This window comes from Rhineura floridana, chromosome 8 (genome assembly GCF_030035675.1).
Source record: "Rhineura floridana isolate rRhiFlo1 chromosome 8, rRhiFlo1.hap2, whole genome shotgun sequence".
In the NCBI taxonomy this organism is placed as follows: domain Eukaryota; kingdom Metazoa; phylum Chordata; class Lepidosauria; order Squamata; family Rhineuridae; genus Rhineura; species Rhineura floridana.
In genome coordinates this window covers 116872907-116893503 of record NC_084487.1, presented here as the reverse complement: position 1 = coordinate 116893503, position 20597 = coordinate 116872907, and positions in this window count along the sequence as shown.

Sequence of the window (20597 nt, the reverse complement as noted above, 5' to 3'; positions counted from 1 at the left end):
TCTCAATGTTTCTATATTAACCTACTCTCAAGCAGCCCCCAACAAACTGTCTCCCTCTCTTCTAAAACTCCAACTACTAATCTGAACTTTATTCTCATCTAACTAACTTCATTACAACTTCAACCTCAGCTCCCCTGCTTTACTGACAAAACAGTCTTTTTACAGTCTCCCCCTTCTCAACATTCCAATTTCAGGATTGGCCAATGACAACAAAGAGCAAAACCTAGCCCTGTCCATCAGAGTCTCATCTGGGGTGGAATGCAAGCTGAGTTGGAAGTGGTGCTTTTCATGCTGTTTTACAGCAGAATTATGGGTCAGCATAATTGGGCATTGGCCAAGGGCCACATCCCATCATGCCACCTCCCAGAGTTCCCTGACCCTGTTGCTGCTCCTTTCTTGTGGTTTCTGCCTGTTCACCTGCCTGTTCCAAGCAAATGAGCGATGACAGGACCAACAGCCTCCCCTCACCTTACCTCTTCAGAGCTTGGAAAAGTTACTTGTTTGAACTACAACTCCCATCAGCCCCAGCCCGCATGGCCACTGGATTGGGCTGATGGGAGTTGTCGTTCAAAAAAGTAACTTTTCCAAGCTCTGCTCTTCCTCTGGACAGTGCTGCAGATTGGGCCAAGAGAGGCAGGGCAAGTGAATGGGCAGCAGCAGCGGTGATGAGGTGGTGGGTCTGTAAAGAGTCGGTTACTTTTATACACATGTGGTGGGGGTGCCCACTTGTTCCAACACTCTGGGAAGTATAATCATGGATTGCTGAGAACATAATAGTGGTGGCATGCCCTTCCCTGGCACTATCCCTGGTTACCAAATGCAACTCTTCCTTATAAAGGTGGCAACAAGGCAGGTGATAGCTAAGAACTGGAAAACTGATAATGGAGGCACAGTTCAGGAATGGTGTAATAATCTATGGGAAATAGCTCTACAGGAAAAATTGACCAAGCAAGTAAAGGCAACAAGGCACGCACTTTGATCATGACTTTGTGGTATGATTGTATGGATTTCTGCAATGGGCCCAAGACAGGACTGCTTTGGAAGGACCTAGTAGGCTGAAATAAACAAGGCTGCTTGACTGCAGTAACTGATATATAACTGAATGCTTACCTGTACATTGATGTCTTTGCTGTATTGTGTACTGTTGCTGTTCCTACTAAAAAGTTCCAATAAGCAGATTTTTTTTTTTTAAATCTCATATTAACAGGACTGGGGAATGACATATGGCTCTCTCATTGTAGACAGCCATCAGAGTGATGCTGAGGCAGCATGCAGCAGACAACAGGGAAAGTGTGGAACTTGGCCAGGATCCCAATGAGTACAAGGCACAAGTATATACCTTGATGTCCATTGTCCAGTGTAAATCTCCACTTCTATGTTTGGAGTAGAAATGCTAGTCTTCAGTTCTTTACTTCAGAATTGGGGACTACATGGACAAAAGTTGGCATGTGTTAGGTACATGTAGAGACACAAAAGTTAGCATCTTGGCATGATCTAATATGCCCTCAACACAGATAGATCTACCTTTTTTATTTGTACTAGGGGCTTTGCCCCTGCATGCTTTGCACACCAACCTCCCCAAGCACTTCTAAGCCATCCCCGTCCCTGGCACTTTCAAACCACCCCCTACCACGTTCAAACCACTATCACCTTGGCACTTTCCAGCTCCACCCAGGCAGCCCACTCCCCTCACCAACCCTTCCTCGCAGTACCCCCCCAGTGCCTGTAGGCATTGGTAGACCTCAGCTACCATGGGCCTACTTGTGCTTTTCACCCTCTTGCCTCATTTGTTCCTATGCTGCTGCAGTCCCCTGCTGCTGCCCCACTCTACCCCCAACAAATGCTACCACCTTGTGTGTAGGCTGCTTATGAGCCTCCTACTTGCTCGGCTGCCCAAGCGGATGCCACCACTGATGCCCTGCTTAGGTGGCTTCCCAGCCTCCCTTCTGCTCCCACAGCCTGGAACAAAGGGAGGCGTTGAGCCACCTGTCTGTAATACTGCAAACTGCACAGAGTGACAGTATAACGCTTACATTTTTATTATATGTATAGACACTGCTTTGTGATGGATTGTGCCTGAAAAGTAGTTTATAATTTTAAACAATAAGAGTTGTATTCGACTAAGTCTTACTCACAATAGACCCATTAAAATTAATAAACCTAAGTTAGTCATATCTATTAACTTCAATGGGTCTCCTCTGTGTAGGATTAGTGTTGAATACCACCCAATGTGAGTAAATTAAATAAAGCTCCAAGTCCTTTGCATTCTTCTTATGCTGCTGTCATTAATAAAGTTTTTCTCCCCCTTCTTTTTGATGGGCTGTGATGATTGGGTGAAGGGTGGAAGGGTTGTGGACTTTTTTTTGTGGATGTGAAGAAAAAGTTGAGAGGCTGGTTAGATGCTGATCATGCATTAGAGGTGGGACTGAGGCTCATTTGGATTCCCAAAACTCATCCCCCATGTTTCAGGAGAAGAGGGAGACTCCCTACACCCTTCCTCTCTCTTGGAAAGGAGGAGGGAAAAGTGCTTCACCACTGCTCAGTTGGGCCTCCTGAAAAGCCACTATGGTTCCTTCAAGTGGAACCATGTGCAGAAATCTAACCACAAGTCTAAAACAAATCTCTATACCTGGGACAGAGACTTGGGGCTTATCCAGACGACTGTATAATGTGCGATATGATCGCTTTGTGTATTCATTAATTTTCGATGGTCCATATGATGTCCATTTTTGCGCATTTTCACGCGGTTAAATCCGCTTTTGCAGTACCGCAAAAAATACGATATGCTTTTTAAAATCGGGAATCATCCGCTGTACCTTAAGGCGCTCGGATGCACAGCTCTAATGTGGGTGGTCCATGGGCGTTTCCCCATACCCCTTGTTCCCAGCCAATCATTAATTTCCACTTTGCGTGAATGTGCGTGAATGTCCAGGGAAAGCCCAGGAAAACTGAATCAATCAGAGCAATGGTGTGGTGTTGGGGGGGGGGGGCTCTGCAACTTCTACTGTGCAGCTACAGCAGTTTATTTTTAGCCAGCCTGCGAACTGGGTGGTCGCTCCGGGTGAGATCTGCAATTGTAGTTGTTTGTAAAGCCCCCCTTTTCCTGGCTGGTCTTGCTCAAGTGCAGCTGGTTGGTGCAGGGAGCTCGCTTTGCTCTTTCCTCCTCGCTCGGAGACAGACAGACACGCACAGGCACACACAGCGGAGAAAAGCGAGAGCCTGGCGCTTTGCAAACGGCCACAGGAAGGAAAGGGAGATTTGTGATGGCTTTAGAAGAAGGCACGGAAAATAGGAGGCAGCTTCTTTCTTTCGAGTACTACACAAACCAGAAGGCATTTTATAGTAGAAGGCGAAGTCACGTCAATAATATATCCTTATATCTGAATGCAGGAATGGCCCTTTGTACTATTCAAAGAAATACCCTGCATAGTATGTGGATTAGAGAATGATTAGAACAGTACCAGAAACTAAAGCTTGAATAATTCATGGAAGTTGAACAGTCACTCATCTAAGTACCCTTCTCCCTAAAGTTGAATTTTTTTCCAGGAAATTCACTCCAGTTTGACACAAAAAGGCCACAGCGTATAAAACATAGCAAAAAAAAAATGTAATAAAGAAGCTTGAAATAAAGAAGGCTCCTAACAAAAGCAACAGAAACTCCCTGTGGAGAATGGACCTACTGTCCAGCCTACAAATGGCTGCTCATTTTAAGGTGCTGATAGTTGTGAGACATATCTAACCTGACCCTTCCTTCCTTAGTTCCAAAGCCTCTCATCTCTTCTTAAACGCACAATATCTCCAGCCTATAACTAACGAAACACTTTCTGCATCTTTCTTATTTATGGTAAATGGGGAAAAATGCTTCTCTAAATCCAACCAATCAGAGCTGACAGCTCTTGCCCAATCAGCTTTGTTTCAGAAATCAGCTCAGGAAAATGATTGACTGCCTTGCTGAGAGGTCATGAGGAAAATATAAATTATAAGTATGCAAGAAATATATGAACGTCATCAGCTGTTTTTGTTTTGGTGGAGATCCATACAGAGCAACAATCTCTTTCCTCCTGAATAATATTGCCTATCTAAGTTCATCTAAAATGTGTCCTTTCTTATTATAGACAATGGAAGAGACATATTTATTGCCCCTGCAATCAATCTCTGCATTACTGCAGACCACAACCCATTCTAGGGGTAGAGGCACACTTACTCTTGTGCCAGTTGCAGTGCAATCTCCACCTCTGTTTTCCGAAAATGGGGGCACACAATGCTGTGTAGCTGTGTTTGGAGCTTAGTCTTTTCATATTTAAGTTCAATAATACAGACAAAACTGTTTTAAAATAATTGATCCTCCTCATATGCTCTTCAAAATTTATGTGACTTGTCCTTTTGAAGGAACATACAATCTCAAAAATGCTTAACAACTTTGAAACAAATATCCATCATCTTCCAGATCTATGAAAGCTATGACAATTTTTCTTTATTCCCCTCACACCGTCTTCACATTTAGTGCTGCTTTTTCTTTTCTTTTCTTTTTATGAATAATTTTTATTAACTTTTAAAGACAACACAAACTCAAAATACAAAACAAAACACCAAGGTAGTGCCACAATCTTACAAGCAAAGAGAATAAAAGTAAACAAGTATATAACAGTATGAGTTAAGACATGTCAGCCAAGAGGCTGTTACTCACATGACAAAGAATCTCGCCAAAAGGGGAATTGGGCTTTCGGCAGGCACGGTGTTGTTCCAGTGGTATTCACAAATGTAATAAACTGGAACCATGTAGCTGAGAATTTATCCTTTCTTCTTTTCCCCTGGGCTTTCCCTACATTGTTGGGTTAGCTTTTTGTCTAGTGCTAGCTGCTCCATGCTAGATCCTCCATGCTAGATCTAGTGCTAGATCCTCCATGGCGCAGAGTGGTAAGCGGCGGTAACTCAGCCGAAGCTCTGCTCACGGCTGGAGTTTGATTCCAACGGAAGGAGGAAGTCGAATCTCCGGTAAAAGGGGTTGAGGTCCACTCAGCCTTCCATCCATCCGTGGTTGGTAAAATGAGTACCCGGCATATGCTGGGGGGTAAAGAAAGGCCGGGGAAGGAACTGGCAATCCCACCCCATATATACGGTCTGCCTAGTAAACGTCGCAAGACATCACCCTAAGAGTCGGAAACGACTCGCACTACAAGTGTGGGGACACCTTTACCTTTTAGCTGCCAGATCTTGGCATATCAGCCATTAATAGAATGATTAAGAAGGTCCTTCCAGTGGGAGGCAATTCAAGCCTGGCAGCTACCAGCAGCTTCAAAATCATATATTTATGCATTAAATCAGCATTAGACCCTCCTTGAACTAGAAAGGAGGGCCACTGCCAGATTGGGAGACACTGTTTGCATCGTGATTTGACTGATAGAAGCAAAAACTGTGCCCCAGAAACTGCACTTTTCACAGGACCACCAGAGATAGAAAAATGTACCTTTAGTTGAACATCCCCTCCAACAATATGGACAAAAAGAGGTAATATAGGTAACAGGTGTCCACTACCATCTATGTATCAATTTCAGTCCTGTTTCTCTAATCTCAGATGTGGATCTCAGATGTGATCCTGTGGATCTCAGATGTGGATCCCAGATGTGGACCACATGCCTTTCCAATCTGAATCTGAGATCTGAAGCTCAAGGTCAGCTTCCCAAAGGGCCTGCAGCCTGCCCCCATCTGGAAAGTGAATGTCAAGTAAAAGTTTTAAAAGAATAGATATCACCCCTTTCATGTCCCACCCTCCAGTAGTGCAAAGGTCCTCAAAAGAGGTTAATGATCTCAGGGATCCTTCCAATCGATCACTGTGCTGCATGATGGCGATGGTTTGATGAACGTGAAACCAGTTAAGAGACAAGCCTTGAAAAAGTCCTCTGAGTTTATCAGGCGCAATCGCCTTCTCTCTCTTGTATACTAGTACACACCCTTTTGTCTGCCCAACCTTTAAACTTGTCAGGATGCCTAAAGTTAGAGTGGTCGAGAAACGGCAGATGGGGGAGGGTGAAGGTGCTAGCTGTTTCACTCATGTCTTCCAAACCATAAACACTTCCAGGACAAGATTGCATGCATCCGTCGGGACTTAGACTCTGATGTTATGACAGATGAATCCATTGAAGTGTCCAGAGCGCGGCCTTGTCCTTTATTATTGGATGAATTTCAGTTGGTGCAGCTCGAGGAAGTGGACAAGGTGCTTGGAATGGTGCGGGCGACCACGTCTGCTCTGGACCCTTGCCCATCTTGGCTGGTGAAGACTGGCAGGGCTGTAACCGCCGGCTGGGCCAAGGAGGTAATAAATGCCTCCTTGAGAGAGGGAGTAGTCCCTGGCAGTCTCAAGGGGGCAGTGATAAGACCTCTTTTAAAGAAACCTTCTTTGGACCCAGATGTTTTGAACAACTATAGACCGGTGGTGAATGTCCCTTTTTTGGGCAAGGTTCTGGAGCGGGTGGTCGCCAGCCAGCTCCAGGCGCTCTTGGATGAAACCGATTATCAGGATCCGTTTCAATCCGGTTTTGGCACTGAAACAGCCTTGGTTGCCCTGTATGATGACCTTTGTTGGGAGAGGGACAGGGGGAGTGTGACTCTATTGATTCTCCTTGATCTCTCAGCGGCATTTGATACCATCAACCATGGTATCCTTCTGGGGAGGCTCGCGGAGTTGGGAGTTGGGGGCACTGCTTGGCAGTGGCTCTGCTCCTACTTAGCGGATCGTCGCCAGAAGGTAGTGCTTGGGGAACATTGCTCGACACCCTGGACTCTCCATTGTGGAGTCCCTCAGGGGTCGGTTTTGTCCCCCATGCTCTTTAACATCTACATGCAGCCTCTGGGTGCGGTCATCAGGAGTTTTGGAGTGCGTTGCCATCAGTACGCTGATGACACGCAGCTCTACTTCTCCTTTTCACCTTCTTCAGGTGAGACTGTTGATGTGCTGAACCGCTGCCTGACCGCGATAATGGACTGGATGAGAGCTAATAAACTGAAACTCAATCCAGACAAGACTGAGACACTGTTGGTGAGCTCTTTCCCTGCTCAGATGGTGGATGTTTATCCTGTTCTAGATGGGGTTACACTCCCCTTGAAGGAACAGGTTCGTAGTTTGGGGGTCCTTTTTGACCCTTCCTTGTCGCTCGAGGCTCAAGTGACCTCGGTGGCACGGAATGCGTTTTACCACCTTCGCTTAGTAGCCCAACTACACCCCTATCTGGACAGTGATGATCTCGCCTCGGTTGTCCACGCTCTGGTAACTTCTAGACTGGATTACTGTAATGCGCTCTACATAGGGCTGCCCTTGAAGACTGTTCGGAAACTTCAGCTAGTGCAAAATGCGGCAGCCAGGCTGTTGACAAGGACCAATCAGTCTGCGCATATAACCAGAGCTTGGAAAAGTTACTTTTTTGAACTACAGCGCCCATCAGCCCAATCCAGTGGCCATGCTGGCTGGGGCTGATGGGAGTTGTAGTTCAAAAAAGTAACTTTTCCAAGCTCTGCATATAACACATGTCCTGGCTCGCTTGCACTGGCTACCTATTTGTTTCCGAGCTAGATTCAAGGTGCTGGTGTTGACCTATAAAGCCTTACACGGTGTGGGACCACAATACCTTGTGGAACGCCTCTACCGCTATGAACCTACCCGTTCACTTCGTTCAGTATCTAAGGCCCTCCTCCGGGTACCAACTCACCAGGATGCCCGGAGGACTGTTACTAGATCTAGGGCCTTTTCTGTGGTGGCCCCCGAATTGTGGAACAGCTTACCGGAGGAAATACGCCTGGCGCCTACGGTTCTTTCTTTTAGGCGCCAGGTTAAGACCTGGCTATACTCCCAGGCATTTTAATGTTTAATGTTTTAGTTTAATGTGTCCTCTCTGTTACTGATTTTATTCTATATTGTATTTTAATCTCGTTTTGTACACCGCCCAGAGAGCTATTAGCTATGGGCGGTCTAGAAATGAAAGTAAATAAAAAATAAAAAATAAACATTGCTCTGAAGAATGGGTTTGACAGCAACTTGAAGGAAGAGAGCTGCAATGGCAAAAGTGAGAGAGGTGGAAGAGATGGGAAATTATTCTCGTTCCATGGACACCCAAGGAATTTCCAGCTGTGCACCAATCACATGGAGCAGTTGCTTCAGCTGGTAAGTATCAACTTAGAGATGCAGGTTAGGAAGACCAAAGCCCCCCCTAACCAGCTGATGGAAGAGAACCATCTTGCTCAGCCTAGAGCTTTTGCCCTTTCCACAAAAGTTGTCTAGCAACGTTTGCCACTTTTAAAAAACTACATCAGGGATTGTGATAGGAAGGGTTTGAAACAAAAGAAGAATTTGGGCAGCAGCAGCAGCATCTTCAGCACTGCTATCCTCCCAAGCCAGGACAAGTTAAGTGTTCTCCACCCCACAGTTTTCTTCCTAAGAAAGATAAACAGTGAGGCAAAGTTTACCCGATGTAGTTGACACAGGTCTTTAGTGATTATGACATCCAGATAGCAAAAACTGAGAAAAAATAGTGAGAGACCTGACATGGATTGTAGTTGAGTCTGTGCGGATGGAATGGACTGCCTTCAAGTCGATTCCAACTTATGGCCACCCCATGAATAGAGTTTTCATGGTAAGCGGTATTCGGAGATGGTTTAACATTGCCTTCCTCTGAGGCTAAGAGGCAGTGACTGGCCCAAGGTCACCCAGTGAGCTTCATGGGGATTCAAACCCTGGTCTCCCAGTTCGTAGTCCAGCAGCTTAACCACTACACCACACTAGCTCTGCCTGTACGGATAAGAGTATTCAAACAGAAAAGTTCAGATTTAGCATAATTGATTTTAAGATCACTGTTTTTGTGATATTCTGAGAGCAGAGATTGATCGGCTGGGATTGCTTGGAACAGATTGCTAATTATCAAAAGGATATCATCTGCAAAGAGATTAATGAGGTGTGTCTTGTTATTAACCTGCTAGCACTTCTATGGTCACATCAAACAGAACTAGGTAAAGGGGGCATCCCTGCTTAGTCCCATGGAATATCCCTGCTTAGTCCCACTGGAATATTTATTTATTTATTTATTGCATTTATATACCGCCCCATAGCTGAAGCTCTCTGGGTGGTTTACAACAATTAAAAACATTAAAAACAAATATACAAATTTTAAAAAACACATTTTTAAAAAGCCATGTAAAAGCACATGCTAAAATGCCTGGGAGAAGACGAAAGTCTTGACCTGGCACCGGAAAGATAAAAGTGCTGGCGCCAGGCGCACCTCCTCAGAGAGATCATTCCATAATTTAGGGACCACCACTGAGAAGGCCCTCTCCCTTGTTGCCATCCTCTGAGCTTCCCTCAGAGTAGCCTTTGATGTTGAGCATAGTGTACGGGTGGGTTCGTATCGGGAGAGGCGTTCCATCAGGTATTGTGGTACCAAGCCGTGTAAGGCTTTATAGGTTAAAACCAGCACCTTGAATCGAGCTCGGAAATATACAGGCAGCCAATGCAAGTGGGCTTAGTAATATGTAGAGCCCCAAACAGGAAAACATTAAGCTTACAGCCAAAAATATTCTCTCAAGCATGACAAGATTTTCACAGAGTCCTGCAATATCCCAGTCACCACTCGTTCTTGCATTTCCCATTTACCACCAGTGTGAAGACAAGAGTTGACAATTCTTCCAAAGCTGCATCTGTTCTTGGGATGTCTTAAGCATATGCCTTACTCAAATCCTTTCTCCAACAATAGCATTGTTTACCACATCTCAAATCCACATTCTTCTTTTTCCTAGGTTTACCATATTTCCCAACTACATACTTCACACACACACCAAGGCAAATAAACCTGTTTGGGATTGTTGTTTTTAAATGTCACATACATGTCATTTGAGCCGCTTTAAACAAAGCCTATGCAGGATTCTACGGGATTCTTCTTCTTACCTTGTTCATCCCACCCTATTATTCAAGTTACATTTCTCAATTTAGCCTTTGAAAGAAGATCAACCCCCATTAAGGACCTAACGTTGCACTTCCTGCTGACAGGCTTATTATAAATCAGCAACTGGGAAAACTTAGGAGCCTGATACTGAAAAAGCCAGGTGGGTTGGGGGAATGAACCGATTCAGGATCAGAGAATGAAACAAATGAAACCGCAAAAACAAAGCATGTTTAAAGAGCGATCATGTTTGGAACTCACGAAGAGAAGCCGGTTTGGAAACCGAGAAAGAAAAACTCCAGGCAAGCCTGTGGTAACATCACACTCTTCCTGACCAGTCTTCAAAGTACAAGAAAAGCCACTTACCCAAGTCGAAAGCACACCAGGATTTTCCAAGAAGTTCAGGCCTCGCCCTCTGTTCAGCTTTACAAAATCATCCTCCCTCTCTCTCTCTCCTCATCTGATTCTCCCCTCTTCCCGAGCTCTCTCCGTCTTATACCATGTCAGGATTCCAAGCAGTGACTGAATTTGGATAGTTTGAAAGATATAAACTCTCTCAACGCAAATATGCCATAATCAGTGGAGCAATAAAAATTAACACTTTGGTCTACCCTTTGATTCAGGTGGTATCATGGTTCCTCCTACACCCTGTGATTCAGACCAAAAGCAAGAGACACCTGAGGTTGAGGACAAGAACTTGGAAGAGCAGGGCAAGGATGAGACTATGCTACAGAGCCCACTTGATGAAGCCCTCTCTCTACCCCTGGACCTGGTGAGGTGGGAGAGCCAGTGTCTGCTTCTTCCCAGCCTGTGGGGGACAAGGAGGGTTTAGGAGTGCAGCTCCTGCTGCAAGAAAGTGCGAGAGTTCAGCGGAGGAGGTATGCCAGGTGATGTCTCACAGGGAGAGGTGGTGCATCAAGAGAAGAGAGGAAACTCATCCTTCTCAGAAGAGCACCTGTTTTTGGAATTACATCAGAGCCTTTGTGCTCCTTAATCCTGCCTTGCAGACAGACAGGCTTTAAGGGCTATATTTGACCAGCAGTTTCTCACACCATAAGCTATTCTATCAGACCTCCTGCAGCCTCTTTGCTCCTCACATCTAAAGTGAGGGACAGGGACAGGAGAAAAGAGAAGACAATTGCCCCATTGCTATCTGTTCATGTGGTGTAGTGGTTAGGGAGCTACTCTGCGGTGTTTACAGTGTGGGATGTCTGTTACATAGACGACATTTATTTTTCTCCAAGCATGCAAAAAGTGAGCGGGGTGAGGGGGCATTTTTATCCTCTGCTTTGATTTAACAATTCTCTTTGCTTACCCCAGACTTTTTAAAAAAAATGTTTTTGCTAAAAAAAAAATGTTTTTTTAAAATATAATAACAGAACAAAGGTGGATTGTAAAACTACCTGTATTAAATATGAAAGGTGTGATTAGGTCCACATCAGCCAACTTCTTACTCTGGATTTCTAGGAATGCCTGCATGCCTGGGACAGTGTAAAGAAAGGGTTGAGTTGGTGGCAGCTATCAGGGTTATATCCGCTGAGTGAGATCTGGTTGGCTTAGCCTCATTCACCGCTGTTAAAAAGGCATCTCAGAGCAGTTCTGAAAGAGACAAAGAGTGTGGGGGTCAGTCATCATCATGCAGAGCAATCTATCTCAACCGTAACAGTGTTACTCTAATTTTAACATACAGCCTGCTAATAATGGCAAAAAAAAAATTTGGTGAATGAAGTAGAAAGAAGTTTCTTTTCATTTACAAGAGAGCAGAATAAAATTTTAGCACTGAAGGCCACAAGAGAACCTCATCAAAACCTGAGATGCTGCAGCAGATTTGCAAATGTGTTTAATGTAATTTGCACTTTGTCTAAATGAACATCATGAGGGCCACAACTGGTGGGCAGGAGATTCTCATTCTGGAATCATTAATTCCCTAATGTGAAACATATGGTTCTATGAAAATGGCAGGTACTGCAAAACATAAAGACCTCTGCCATTTTGTACTTACCTCCCGGTTTCTAGAGCATATACTATATATTTTAAGTTTCCCTCTGCTGTCAGTGTAATGAGAACTATATAGACATAGTTTGCAATGCCACCAAAGTTAAGAATGCTTCCATCCCACTGAGTTCAGCTGGATAGAATGAATCAGTGTTCCATTTTGTCTGATTCATTCCCATCCTTTTTTTAATAACAGAAATTGTGGACAGAGATTGGGGGTGGTTTTATGTTACCTATTGGCTACTTTGTTGTTGTTATGTGCCTTCAAGTCAATTTCAACTTATGGAGACCCTATGAATCAGCAACCTCCAATAGCATCTGTTCTAAACCACCCTGTTCAGATCTTGTAAGTTCAGGTCTGTGGATTTTTTTGTGGAATCAACCTATCTCTTGTTTGGCCTTCCTCTTTTTCTACTCCCTTCTGTTTTTCCCAGCATCATTGTCTTTTCCAGTGAATCTTATCTTCTCATTATGTGTCCAAAGTATGATAACCTCAGTTTCATCACTTTAGCTTCTAAAATCAGAAATGATGAGAACATCAGTATCTGCTCTGTAATGCCTAAAAGTGCTCTTAGGTCTGTTTCTGCCAAGATAATGGTATATAATATAATTTCCTTTCCTTTTTAAGGTAACGTGAACCACCATTTTAAAAAAAGTTATCTGATACAGAAGAGTAACCTGGTCTGAGAGCACTAAGAAGCATTGTGTTTTATTATTTATAGTCTTTGTTCTCTGCTGTCTTCTTTCCTCCGTTACTTCTCTGTAACACAGAGCTATAAAGATTATGCTATACTATGCTGAGATTTTATAGAAAAAACTACTGTCAGCACAGTATTTGCCTTTTGGGTGTTGTTCATTGTCATGGTTGCCCCTAATTTTGGGAAAATGTCTCTTGTTATCTTTTGAAAGTCCCCAATAACTTTTCAGATCCTAGTGGCTAAATGTCCATCTATTTATAATGTTTATGGATGGTTAATATTTGGATTCCTCTGCTGGAGCTGGCATAACAAAACTTCACTGAACCTCCCTCCAACTGTCTATCCTAGGGTTGCGAGGTCAGAAGCATCCCAAAACCTGAGATTTCAAGGGTGAGATTTAGTGATGTCACGGGGCAGGCCCCAATGATGGATTGGGGTGGGCCTTAGTTATGTCATTAAGCGTGATACATTCAGCATAAACCACAGTTGCTTGGAGCATACCATTCAAACAAAACAAAGCTCTGATTGGAAATTAAGATAGAAATCTTAGCTACAAGAGGGGGTTCCTAGGTCCAGCTGAAATGATGGGCTCATTCCTTCTAACCTGCTTAGGGAGCCTGGATAGGGAACATTTAATCTAGTTTACTTGCTTCTGGCAAAAAGGGTTTGGGTGCCCTCAGGCCAGGCCAGTCACCAGAAGGCCATTGTAGGAAGAAGGGAACCTAGTGTTATGGAGGTGTTAGATGGGAGCACTCTGGAGTAAAGATGGATGCCCCTGAAGGCTGCAATTCTAAACATACTTACGAAAGAACTAAGTCCCACAGAACTCAATACAACTCCATATCTGAGCATATCTGGTTAGGATTGTGCTGTTTATAAGACTTGACTATGGATCCTCTGCAAAGATATCCATATCAAAGCAGGGTTGGCAACCCTCTGCTTGAAATGCCCTGCCCCTGTCTTTTAACATTGATGCTCCAAACTTCTTTACAGACTTGACCCTTCACAATTGGGGACTTTCATTCTGTTTCCTGACTCCTAACAGAGCAGAGCAGAGGGAGCTGTCTCAGTTGGTATACAGGTGAGGAGATATAAGCAAGCCAGCTTCCAGAGAGCAAGTGAACAGAGCGAGCGAACAGGGAGAGCAAACAGGAGTTTGACAAAGGAGCTGTAGTGAGGAAAGGAAAAAGGCCAAGAGGGTTCTGAAGCCATGTGTTCTGAAGCCGTGTGCTCTGAAGGGCTCCATAGCAGCTTGATTGGAAGGGGTGTGGCCTGATAGCTATTGGCTTAAGGGTGTGGCCTGAGAACTGCTGAGGGCAACAAGCAGCAGCTGTGTGTGCTGGGGCTTTCATTCTGTTTCCTGTAGGTACGGTTCCATAGCAAGTGACCCTAATGAGAAAAGGAGTCCAAGATGGGTGGGAGTTTCTAAAAAAGGAAATTCTAAAAGCCCAATGGCAAGCAATTCCAACAAGGAAAAAAGGGGGAAAACAGCAGAAGAAGCCAAAACATAAAAGGACACATACAGGAAGTGGAAAGAAGGCCAGGCCACAAAGAAAGAGCACAGGCAGGTATCACAAATTGCAGGGATGGTGTCAGGAAGGCTAAAGCTGAGAATGAGCTGAGGTTAGCGAGAGATGCTAAAAGCAACAAAAAAGCTTTCTTCAAGTACATCCATAGTAAAAGACAGAGAAAAGAAATGGTGGCACGGCTACTCAATAATAATAATAATAATAATAAATTTAATTTCTTCGTCGCCTATCTGGCCAATGGCCACTCTAGGCGACTTACAAAATTGTTAAAATACAATTGATAAAATACAGTAATACAATATAAAAACAACACATCTGCAGCAACAATATTAAAACTGGGCAGGAGGCATTTCAGTTATAACAATTAACCCTCCCCAGATACCCCGAAGGCCTGCTGAAAGAGCCAGGCCTTTAAGGCTTTCCGAAACACATTTAAAGAAGAGGCGTGCCGGAGATCTTGTGGGAGGGAGAATGGCAAAATGATAACAGATGACAAAGAAAAGGTAGAAGTGCTCAATTCCTACTTTGGCTCAGTCTTCTCCCAAAAAAGGGTCCATGACCCGCCCGGGAAACATGAAGTAGAAGGGGCAGGATTGGACCTTGAGATTGATAGACAAATGGTCAAGGAATACCTAATGGCTTTGAACAAGTTCAAATAGGCAAGGCCCAATAAACTGCATCCTAGAGTATTGAAGGAACTGGCTGAAGAACTCTCAGAACCACTGTCTATTATCTTTGCAAAATCATGGAGGACTGGTGAAGTGCCAGATGACTGGAGGAGAGCTAACGTTGTCCCTATCTTCAAAAAGGGAAAAAAGGAGGAACCGGGGAACTACAGACCAGTCTGCCTAACATCAATCCCTGGAAAAATTCTGGAGCAGATTATAAAGCAGTCAATCTGTAAGCACCTTGAAAACAATGCAGTGATTACTAGGAGCCAACATGGATTTATGAAGAACAAATCCCACCAAACTAATCTTATCTCAAATTTTGATCAGGTAACCTCCCTTGTAGACTGTGGGAATGCTGTGGACATAATATGTCTCGACTTCAGCAAAGCTTTTGACAAAGTGCCCCATGATATTCTGATTAGCAAACTAGCTAATTGTGGGCTGGATGGAACAATTTTTAGGTGGATCCACAGTTGGTTTCAGAATCGTACTCAAAGAGTGCTTATCAATGGTTCCTTCTCAAACTGGGTGGCAGTAACAAGTGGGGTACCACAGGGCTCGGTCCTGGGCCCAGTGCTCTTCAACATTTTTATTAATGACTTGGATGAGGAGGTACAGAGCATGCTTATCAAATCTGCAGATGATACAAAATTGAGGGGCATAGCTAATACTGTGGAAGACAGAAACAAAATCCAAAGGGACCTTGATAGGCTGGAGCATTAGGCTGAAAACAACAGAATGAAATTCAACAGGGATAAATGCAAAGTTCTACACTTAGGAAAAAGAAACCAAATGCACAGTTATAAGATGGGGGATACTTGGCTCAGCAATACGACATGCGAGAAGGATCTTGGAATTGTCATTGATCACAAGCTGAATATGAGCCAACAGTGTGATGTGGCTGCAAAAAAAGCCAAATTCTATTTTAGGCTGCATTAACAGGAGTATAGTTTCCAAATCGCATGAAGTATTAGTTCCCCTCTATTCAGCACTGGTTAGGCCGCATCTTGAATATTGTGTCCAGTTCTAGTCTCCGCACTTCAAGAATGATGCAGACAAACTGGAACAGGTTCAGAGGAGGGTAACAAGGATGATCAGGAGACTGGAAACAAAGCCCTATGAGGAGAGACTGAAAGAACTGGGCATGTTTAGCCTGGAGAAGAGAAGACTGAGGGGAGATACGATAGCACTCTTCAAGTACATGAAAGGTTGTCTCACAGAGGAGGGCCAGGATCTCTTCTCAATCATCCCAGAGTGCAGGACATGGAATAATGGGCACAAGTTGCAGGAAGCCAGATTTCGACTAGACATCAGGAAAAACGTCCTAACTGTTAGAGCCATTCGACAATGGAATCAATTACCTAGAGAGGTAGCGGGCTCTCCAACACTGGAGGTATTCAAGAGGCCGCTGGACAGCCATCTGTCGGGAATGCTTTGATTTGGACTCCTGCATTGAGCAGGGGGTTGGACTTGATGGCCTTATAGGCCCCTTCCAACTCAACTATTCTATGATTCTGTGAATGAGTAAGAAGATTTTATAGTCTTTCCTGCCTACCTTGTGGGCTGCTATAAACTCACGTTGACAGCCAACCCAATTCCAGTATTTAATACTTGACAGAGAGAGAACACACATGGTTTGGCCTACCTTCACAGGCAGTAGATTGGGAACAACAGCAATTGCAGCCATATTCCCAGTATGTGAATTCTCTTTTACCACGACTGGGCAAGAAACAAACTGTAATGCAACCAACAAGGTGCATCATCAGTAGGTTTAAGGGGGTTAAGCTGAGCGCATGGAACCACTGTTGCTGCTTCTATAGATGTAAGGGAGGTCAGAGGTAAATGAAATGCAAATAGACAAAGACAAAGACGGTGATGATTTCCTAGATGCGATACCATACCAGTCACAACAAGATTCCTATGAGTATGGCAGAAAACTCAGCATCCCACAACCAGTCAGGATTCCTAACCAAAAACAAAAACTAAAAGAATCCTGGCAGCCAGTCAGCCAAGCTCACAAAAATCCCCATGCAGCACAACCTGACCTGGGGCCTGCAGTTAGTGCAGAATGCTGCGGCACAATTGCTGAAATGAGTGAGACCCTGTCAGGTCATAATAACTCTGCTCTGAAAACTGCACTAATTGTCAATTTGTCACCAGGCCAAGTTCAAGGTGTGCTTTTCATGTTAAAGGTGCCAAATAGTATTTATTCTTGTATTAAATTGATCCTTTTGTATGGCAGCACCTACACATTGGAAGTCCCTGCCTATTTACATTAGGCAGCTGCCTTCATTGTACTGTTTTCAGCACCTGCTTAAAACATTTTTGTTTAGGCAAGCCTACCCAGGCATGTAGAAGCTATTATGCTTTTTATCTGTTTTTAACTCATTGTTGGTTTTATTATTTTGAATGTTTTTAAATATGCCTTTAACTGTTTTTGCCAATAATTTTATTGTTTTAATTCATTCTATAAACTACTTTGAGGTTTTTATCAATAAAGTGGTATATAAATGTTTTAAATAAAACACATAAATAAATTTTGGAGCCACTGTGGCCCTTGGGTCTCTTTCCTCTTTTGTACTGAGTCAGGCCATTTGGTACCATCTGTCTCAGTACTGATGACATGGAGTAGCATTGGCTATCCAGGATTCCAGGCAATAATATTTTCCTGTTTGAATTAAATGGTGTTTACTCCCAAGTATGTGGGAACGCGGCTGCCAGACTATTGACGAGGACCAGTCGGTCTTCGCATATAACACCTATTCTGGCACGTCTGCACTGGCTCCCTATTTGCTTCCGGGTGAGATTCAAGGTGCTGGTTTTGACCTATAAAGCCTTACACGGCGTGGGACCTCAATACCTTGTGGAACGCCTCTCTTGCTATGAACCTACCCGTTCACTTCGTTCAGAATCTAAGGCCCTCCTCCGGGTACCAGCTCATCGGGAAGCCCGGAGGGTGGTTACTAGATCTAGGGCCTTTTCTGTGGTGGCCCCTGAGTTGTGGAACAGCCTCCCTGAAGAGGTACGCCTGGCGCCTACACTTCTAGCTTTCCGGCGCCAGGTAAAGACCTTTTTATGCTCCCAGGCATTTTAATCTTTTAATTTTCTTAATCTTTCTACTTTTAACATGTATCCTTCTTAATTTGTGTTGTATTTCGTTTTTGTTGTGCTTTCTGTTGTTTGTTTGTACATGTTTTTGTGATTTTTTACTATGATATATTGTATTTTATCTTGTTTGTTCACCGCCCTGAGAGCTATTCTGCTAAGGGCGGTATATAAATTGAAATAATAAATAAATAATAATAAATAATTAGCATTACTTCTTTATCCCAGAAAGGTGAGTATAGGGTGAAAGCTTCACATTGGGAAGATTTTCAAAACTGGCTAACAATTAGACAAATAAACTGCCCTCATCAACAGCCCAGGAAAATTTAAACTTGTTTGACTCCTTATAATTAGAAAAGTATATCACATTATAATAGCATCATAAGCTGCATGTACACTTTTAAAAAGTTCTATTCAAAAATTATTTGAAAGATATGTATAATATGATATTTTTGCAAGTAATTAAAAATGTGCATGTACACTTTTATTATAATCATAACTGAAATTGTTTACTGCGCATGCCTACCAAGATCCTGCTGTGATCTTCTGTTCTAGATCTCCTGCTCAATTATTGCACAGTGTGCACACAGAGAAAAAGGCACTCCTGCTGCAGCTGAAAGGTATAAGTTTACTCAACTCGTGATGTGTAGATAAGCAGGAAAAGGCAGTTGTTTTCAGGACTTGCAAAGGGTTCTACCTATTGCCTGGAGGTCAACAGATCTCTCATCAATCACAACCCCGACTTCACTTATTGGCTAAAAACCTGAAAGGGCAGGGATTTAAGTAGCTGGCTACTAGTTCATTTAACAGAAGTTGCGGGGGGAGCTGATATTTTGAGATATATGTCTGAAACCAGACCACCTAGGAACTTAATTTTTTTAAAGTGAAAGCCCAAAGTCTGGTGATTGGGGTGACTCACCTGGAGACCCCGAGAGTACCCCAAAAACCCAGAATCTCCAGGTGAAAACCGGAGACCTGACAACCCTCGTCTATCTTGGCTGATGCAAGCAGCAGGGCTTTGGATGTAACCTGGCTTCTCTGCCAGAGTTAGGATTGCTTTGCCTCTTTCTCTTTAATAATCCATAGGACTGCATTAGGGCATTACCAGGAAGAGGGGATTACCAGGGCATTACCTGGAAGAGGGGAGAAAGAAACGTGGAGTGTGGGGGAGGCACTCTATGCCTAATGTTCATATGTTTGCCCAATTTATTAACATCAGGATTATGTGAACTGGCTCTAAATCAAGCCAAGTGATATATCCGTGGTAGTAAATGTCACAGATTCAGCCAAATTCAAAGCAATTTGACTGAAGTAGGAAAAGCCAGAAACCGAACCAATGACATTTCTACCCAGCTGTCATGCTTATATCATCAGTTCTGACCCAAGACATTTTGCTACCTAAAGCAGAGACCCAGGGCCAACACTTTAAAAGCAGGAAGTGGTGGCACTGTGGACCTGGCCTCCTGGAAGTGGCGACGCTGCAGCTTACCAGGGTGGTGCAAAGGTAGGGCAGCATGGCAATGAGGTTGGGGGAGTGCAAGGGCAGAGCCAATTTGGCTCTCCTGCTGATGTGCCTGAACCGCCTCAGTCTTGTCACCATCCTGCCCTATCCTTGCACCATCATGGTACATGGCAGTGGTGTTGCTGCTGGGAGGCCAGGTCTGTGCTACCACCCTTCCCTGTCAGTTACTGCTTTTGGCTGCTTACACACTAACCTGTTTGTAGCACAAAAATAGTTTTTCCTCAGTGAGGAATCATTCATGCTCATCCTCAACTTGCTGTTTTCAATCTAGATTGATTCTAGATCCTGCCATCCCCAAGGCTAGATGTGGTTATTTGATAGGTGTTTGAAAACCCTCCCCTTCATTAGATTATCCATGCCTTTTTCTCCATGCACGTGCCCCAGGTGAATGAAGGAGGTGGTGATTGCAATCTTGGCATACATCTACCCACAATATCATTAGGTAGGTGTGGATCATGCCGCCCCCCATTTCCGGGACCACCAACATCTGTTTTCAAATGGACACACTGAGGGGTAATGCGGAATCAATTTGCAATGACCTTTCCCACCACCACCACCAGAATGAAACCAGATTCTCAAGAAGCCCCTTTTAGAGGTAAAAACTAGGCAATAGATCTAGATAGTGTGTGGACTATGTAGAAAGAACAAGTCGTTTCCATAGATTTTGGAATAAAATGTCATGTGTATGCAGCCTTCCTCTTTTCCCCATCCTCTCATACCAAAGCCTGAAGCCAGTCTTCATCCTGCAATTACAATTGTAATTGTGTTTTAGAATGTTTTTAACTTTTTAGTGTGTTTTTCTTTTTCCTGTTGAATTGTTTTGTGTGTGTTTGCCATCCTGGGTTCCTTTAGGAGGAAAGGTGGGATATAAATTTGATGATGATGATGCACAGCAGAACTGGGCCCTGTATACTATGATCTTCCTCTAAAGCAGCCTTTCCCAACCAGTGTGCCTCCAGATGTTGTTGGACCACAACTCCCATCTTTCCTGACCATTGGCAATGCTGGCTGAGGCTGATGGGAGGCACACTGGTTGGGAAAGGCTGCTCTAAAGTGTATCATTTTACCAGGTCAGTTAAGTCCACTTGTAGGCTCCTTCCAAAATACATCTAGGAATGTTTGCCTTGCCTTTTTTTCTTTTATCATGTTGCTTT